This window comes from Petromyzon marinus, chromosome 72 (genome assembly GCF_048934315.1).
Source record: "Petromyzon marinus isolate PM22_M1 ecotype Great Lakes invasive population chromosome 72, UKy_Petmar_22M1.pri1.0, whole genome shotgun sequence".
In the NCBI taxonomy this organism is placed as follows: domain Eukaryota; kingdom Metazoa; phylum Chordata; class Hyperoartia; order Petromyzontiformes; family Petromyzontidae; genus Petromyzon; species Petromyzon marinus.
Genome location: NC_133738.1, coordinates 4,530,816 through 4,539,093, shown reverse-complemented (window position 1 = coordinate 4,539,093; position 8,278 = coordinate 4,530,816).

The following is an 8,278-nucleotide window of genomic DNA, read 5'->3' as shown; positions in this document are numbered from 1 at the left end:
AGAATCCAGAATATAATGATAAAACAGATATTCTTGGTTCTTTTGGTAAAGTCACGTAGAAGGGAAACTATAAAATAATAAAAATATAAAACACAAGCAATCAGCTTGTGTTGCAGTCGAAACGTCGTGATAATTTTATTGTTTTATATTTTTGTTATTTTATTTTTTATTTTATTGTTTCCCTTCTACGTGACTTTACCGAAAGAACCAAGAATATGAATTCCTGCAGTTAACAAGCTAATTGCTTGCAACACAAGCTGATTGCTTGTGTTGCAGTCGAAACGTCGCGAGAATTTTATTGTTTTATACTTTTATTTTATTGTTTCCCTTCTACGTGGTGACTTTACCAAAAGAACCAAGAATATGAATCCCTGCAGTCACGAAAGCTTTAAATCAGGTGTTAAGATTTTGATTTAAAGCTTTCGTGACTGCAGTAATTCATATTCTTAGCTCTTTCGGTAAAGTCACGTTGAAGGAAATCAATAAAATAATAAAATAAATATAAAACAATAAAAAATTATCACGACGCTTCGACCAAAACACAAACGACCGTTTGTGTTTTGGTCGAAACGTCAACGTGACTTTACCGAAAGAGCTAAGAATATGAATCTCTGCAGTCACGAAAGCTTTAAATCAGGTGTTAAGATGTTAAAACACCAAACTGAAACCTCTGCAATCCTAGCACATGTCTCGCAATTAAGCGCAAACCATGACAACTCAGAGGAGGACTGAACTTCTTCATTCCAACACGGTGGTCAAAATAAACAGGAGGCCTCACGGATAGATTAGATGAACATAGACACTGCACGATTGCCACCCACACAGACCACACAGCTACATTCCATGCTACACACATTCCAAGATGTGTTCATCAAAAGCAAATATGATCTTGGCTGCATTGATCTTTTAAAGCGCCACATAGAAACGGGGGATGCCGTGCCTCATGAGCCCCGCCCTGAACAGCTACGCATCCAATATAGCGTCAGAGAAATGTTAAAGGCCGATGTCATAGCATAAACAAACAGCCCATGGGGAATGGCATGCAGTTGTCCTTGTGCGAATAACGGATGGCGCATTAAGATTTTGCGTGGATTTCCGCCGCTTAAATAAGGTCACATTGGCAGATGCATACCCCATCGCCCGCATCGACGGCTCACTCGAAGCCCTCTTTACGGGGCAAAACATTTTCTCCACCCTTGACCTTTCCGCAGGGACTTTGCCATTTTAACTTTTTTTTTGCCGATGGGGTTACATACGGCCCTGGCCACATTTCAACGTCTCGTGGAGCTGGTGTCGGCAGGCTTCGAATGGGAGACCTGCATTGTCTACCTCGGTGATGTTATCGTGCTCACAAACACTCCCGACGACCACCTTAATCGCTTGAGCCAAGTCTTCTCTGGGATCCGGCAGGCTAACCTTGAATTGAAACCAGCCAAATGTCACCTGGCACAGACATCAGTCCGGTTACCTTGGCCATGCAGTCAGCCGAGAATGCCACCGACCGCTCAAAAACCGCCTGCATACAGGAATGGCCCTAGGTCTACGTCAGTGACTGAGGTCAGCCGATTCCGAGGATTCGTCTCACACTACAGGAAATTCGTGCCACAGTTCGCTGCCATAGCCCAACCCCTACATGCACTTACAGGAAAAGGGCAAATATTTACGTGGGGAACTGCAGAGTAAACATCATTGACACTATTCACTATGGACTGCACCACTATACACTATGTACTGCACTATACACGACTATAAACTACACTACTATACACAACCATAAAGTACACTTCTATACACCACAGTATACAGTACACCACTGTACACTACACCATTATATACTACAGTATACAGTACACTACTGTTCACATCACCACTATACACTACACTGCTATGAACTACACTACTATACAGTACACAACACACTATAAACTATTACACACTACACTACTATAAACTGCTATACACTACACTACTATACACTACATTATAAACTACACTACATTGTACTGTAATCTACACTGCTATACACTCTACTATACACGACACTATACACTGCACAATACACTTCACTACGATACGAGACACTATACCCTACACTACTATACAATACACTATACACTACTATACACTACACTATACACTACACTATACACTACACTATACACTACACTATACACTGCACTATACACTTCACTACGACACGCGACACTACACTTTACACTACACTATACACTGCACTATACACTTCACTAGGATACGAGACACTATGCCCTACACTACTATACACTACACTATACACTACACTATACACTACACTATACACTACGCTATACACTACACTATACACTACTATACACTACACTATACACTACACTATACACTACACTATACACTACACTATACACTACTATACACTACACTATACACTACACTATACACTGCACTATACACTACACTATACACTGCACTATACACTTCACTACGATACGAGACACTATACCCTACACTACTATACACTACACTATACACAACACTACACTATACCCTACACTACTATACAATACACTATACACTACTATACACTACACTGTACACTACACTATACACTGCACTATACACTTCACTACGATACGCGACACTATACCCTACACTACTATACAATACACTATACACTACACTATACACTACACTATACACTGCACTATACACTTCACTACGATACGCGACACTATACCCTACACTACTATACACTACACTATACACTACACTATACACTACACTATACACTACACTATACACTACACTATACACTACACTATACACTGCACTATACACTACACTACGATACGAGACACTATACCCTACACTACTATACACTACACTATACACTACTATACACTACACTATACACTACACTATACACTACACTATACACTTCTATACACTACACTATACACTACACTATACACTGCACTATACACTACACTATACACTACACTATACACTATACACTACACTATGCACTACACTATACACTGCACTATACACTACACTACGATACGAGACACTATACCCTACACTACTATACACTACACTATACACTACTATACACTACACTATACACTACACTATACACTTCTATACACTACACTATACACTACACTATACACTGCACTATAAACTGCACTATACACTTCACTACGATACGAGACACTATACCCTACACTACTATACACTACACTATACACTACACTATACACTACTATACACTACACTATACACTACACTATACACTACACTATACACTACACTATACACTGCACTATACACTTCACTACGACACGCGACACTATACCCTACACTACTGTACTGTATTAACAGAGGGCCTACGTGACATTTATTTTATCATGATTCATAATCTCTTCTAGTTACACACAGCCACCAAAAACCCACAGCCACCAAAAACCCACAGCCACTGCAGCAAAACACGGGGAAACTAGCTTCTTCGAATACAATGCGGAGGTCACGATAACATCGAGTGGCTCAGGGGCCGTCCATAAATGACGTCACGCACCTATGAGGGGGGGGCGGGGTCAGACATTTGTGGCGATCGGGGAGGGGAGGGGGGGTGTTTGAGAAATGTGACGTCACATCAAAAATGCGCAACTTTTGGATAAATATAGAGAGCACGTTCTACTTAATTAAATAGACTTTTTTAAATAAATGTTTTCTCCTACAACATCAGAGTGCAGCGCCACATTAAATACGCGCTACAATGGCAATAGCTTTAAAACGATTTGAAGCATACATTTTGATTGAAAGCTTTCTGAAAGCTTTCTTTCGGTAAAGTCACCACCACGTAGATAGGGAAACAATAAAATAATAAAAAATATGAAACAATGAAATTCTCACGACGTTTCGACTGCAACACAAGTAATCATCATGAGGTGTGAAAACCACAGCGATAAAAAAAAATCAAAATTTTCTGGCAGAACAATGGGCTTGCATAATGTACGTTGATGACCATACAAATGACCCAACCGGCAATGAATACCCATTTTCATTTATATGCATCATTAATCCCCCCCTCTCTCCTCCCTCCAGGAGGATGTCTTCACAAATCTGGTTGTCACCTGTGTTCGGGTTAGAACGCGTTGTTTCTAAATGTGTCCCAACCCTCCACCACCCGACACGGCCAATCAGAACGAAATGTGTCGCCTTAACAAAGGCCAATTAGTTGCTTACTCTTTGGTGCTATTCGGTAAAGTCACTTTACCGAATAGAACCAAAGAGTATGGATCCTTGCAGTCACGAAAGCTTCAAATCTAGAATTAGTCACTTCTCCAGCCCACCGGTGTGTTTGAAGAGTGAATCCACAACATTTACAATTTGAGCACGACGTTTCGCTGGTAATTACATCCACCACCTTCGGGGCGTATTTGCCAGAAATAGTGAAGCCATCCATCCACCTGCCTCCGGTCTTAAGGTAGTCAAATTAGGAAAGTTCACTCACCTGCGAGGTTCGCCGTCAGGACTAAGAGTAGTAACATCGTGGGCCGTGCCAACGCTTTGCACCCCATACTGCCGAGCGTGCCGGAAATGGAAAACTGTGATACCAGTTGCTGATGTATATATTAATTAGGTGTGCATTGGGTTTGCTGGGGAGATAGAGAGGGGGGTGCTGGGTAAAGTTTTGTGGGCTTAAGCTCAGAGTCTGGAGAGGAGGGAGGGAGGGGGGTGAGGTGGTTTGGGCCGAGCGGAAATGATTTGCGGAACATTTTTCCAAAATAAGTTAGTGTATAGTTCCAGTACCGCCACCAACACGGTGGCTCGGGAGATGTTAACTACCTCGCCCCGGTATACAGGAGGTCGTGGGTTCGATCCGTGACCCTGACGACGCCTGCTGCTGTATGTTTGGAGTCCCTCTCTCAACGATCATCACGGTGGCTCTGGACATGTTAACTACCTCGCCCGGTATACAGGAGGTCGTGGGTTTGTTCCCGACCCTGACAACGCCTGCTGCTACTGCTGTATATTTGGAGTCTGCGTCTCTTCCCCCGTGGTGGTCACTGTGTGGATTTTTCTCCGGGTCCTACGTTTTTTCCCTCCATATTTAGAATCAACGTCAGACGTTTCAAGTATTTGGATGCTATACATGTTCACATGATGATGATAATGATGATGATAAGCCACTTCGTTGAGCTATAACACTCAGTGGGACTTACTTGTTAAAATAAAAGAAATAGTTTCGTTTTAAATAATAGACCCCACAGACTCACATACAGGCCCCATACACTCACATTGAGACCCCACAGGCTAACATCAAGAGCCCATAAACTCACATTGAGACCCACAGACTCACAAAGAGACACACCGACTCACATAGAGACCCACACACTCGCAAAGAGACACACAGACTCACGTAGAGACCCACAGACTCACATAGAAACACAGACTTACATAGATAACCCATAGACTCAGATAGAGGCCCCACAGTCTCACATAGAGACCCATAAACTCACATAGAAACCCACAGACTCACATCGAGACCCCATAGACTCACATAGAGATCCCATAGACTCACATAGAGACCCCACAGACTCACATAGAGACCCATAAACTCACATAGAAACCCACAGACTAACATAGAGACCCCATAGACTCCCATAGAGACCCATAGACTCAGATTGAGACACGACAGACTCACATAGAGCCCCATAGACGCACATAGAGACCCATAGACTCAGATAGAGGCCCAACAGACTCACATAGGGAGCCCAATTTATAGTAGCAGCCAAATACTCTAAATGCTCATAATAATTATATTCTGGAAAATCGTCTGAAATTGCTGGATGTAATTACCAGCGAAACGTCGTACTCAAATTCTAAATGTTGTGGAGACACTCTCCAAAAACACACCGGTGGGCTGAACAAGTAAGTAATTGGCGTTTTGTCAACGTGACATATTTTTTTGCTGATTGGCCGTGTCGGGTGGTGGAGGGTTGCGGCACATTTATACTTACGCGATCCAACCCAAAAACCGTTATTATGAACTAGCGGTAAGTACCCTGCGTTGCAGGGTTGCCCGGGCGAAAAAGAGAGACACACACACATCGATTAACACACAGACATCGACCCACACACATAGAAAGACATCGACTTAGACGCACACACACACATATGGACTCACACAGACAGACATCGACTTTAGACACACACACATGGAGTGACACACACACACACACACCGACTCACACACACATAGACTTACACACACATGTCGACTCACACACATACATAGATTAACACACACATTGACCTACACACACACACATGGACTTACAAAGACACATGGACAAACAACACACACGTGGACTTACACACACATCGACCGATACACGCACATCGATTCACAGACACACATAGATAGACTCACACACACACATGGATCTACACACTACACACACATATGGACGTACACACACACACACACATATCGACGCACACATACATGGACTGTCATACATACACACATTGGCGTACACACATCGACTGACACACATAGACTCACACACAAACACACATCGAATCACCCACGCACATTGAGCCACAACAACAACAACAACCGCCAATCGCCACTAAGTGTTATGAATAATACTGGTCGGGAAACTCTACGTGTTAAACTCTAAATGCTGCTGCTACCCTGGATCTGACTGATGCGCACCTTGACTAACACCCAGTTCATCTCTTGATTGTCCTGCCACCACACCAGCCCCAGTGTTGGCGTGTGATCAGTTTGCCGTGCCCTACGACCAGCTTGGGACTTGTCTCCGCCGAACCTTCACCTCATCGTCCGATATGCGCCACTCAATTAATGACCTCAGGAGCCTCCGTCCCTTCTGCCCCCGTGACGAATTTCGGGTTGGACTGCTGGACGGAGGAGGCCTACGGGGAGGTTGGAATCTGGGTGGCAGTCAGAATTGATGGTTCCAACTCATTGTCCGCTCAACAAGATCCCGATTGTCGGATTGGTCCCGAGCAGGGAAAAGTTCAGGAAACTCTGCGAGACAAATTTTGCTTTCCTTTTAGCTTTCCCTCGAGTATGTCCCATCATTTTGATATTTGTACATGTGTCTTGATCTCGCAGACTACCTTCAATTCCATTCATACCGTGGAGTATTGCGATGCCCTCCTTAGTGGGTGTGAGTTTTTACTCGAAAAATGTAAATTGAATGAATGCATGGTGCAGATCCATAGGGATACATGGAGATCCATAGAGACGCAGAGGCTCTATATAGAGAGACACAGAGTTGCTCATAGACGAAACAATTTTAATTTACCGGGTAAGGCTCACTGCCCTATGGTGTTGATTCTCAATGTGGTGGAGGTGGGGGGGGGGCAACCCGAGGACCCGGAGATAAATCCACGTGACCACCATCGGGAGAGGGAGAGACGCAGACTCCAGATATACAACAGGCATCGTCTGGGTCGGGATCGAACCCACGACATTCTACATACTAGGCCAGGTATTTAACATCTCCACGGAGAGTTAGAGAGAAATGCAAACTCCAAATATACAACAGGCGTTGTCAGTTCTAGATTTAAAGCTTTCGTGACTGCTAGGATCCACACTCTTTGGTTCTATTGGGTAAGGTCACGTAGTAGGTGAAAATAAAACAACAAAAAATCACGACGTTTCGGCCACAACACAAGCGGCCTTCATCAGGTGAAGGGACGAGACCGTCTGTCCTCCAGCGCTGTCCTCCAGACAGTCTCGTCCCTTCACCTGATGAAGGCCGCTTGTGTTGTGGCCGAAACGTCGTGATTTTTTTGTTATTTTATTTCCACCTACTACGTGACTTTACCCAATAGAACCAACGATTATAGGCGTCGTCAGGATCACGGTCGAAACCACGCTCCGAACGTTTCACGTAAATTTTACATTTAAAAAAAATGCCCACGTATGATGAACTTTTGGGAAACTGTACACAGTGGGGTGACGCATTATTTATTTCGTTATTTACTTACTATCACGTGCATCCGGGTACATTTTCCTCCTGAGTCTGATTTTTCCGACACTTGGTATGATTTCAACAACAATTCGATTACATTTTGATTTAAAGCTTTCGTGACTGCAGTAATTCATATTCTTAAGTTTTTTCGGTAAAGTCACGTTGAAGGGAAACAACAAAATAATAAAATATATATAAAACAATAAAAAAATTTCTCACGACGTTTCGACCATAACTCAAAACACCTGAAGAAAACCGTTTGAGTTATG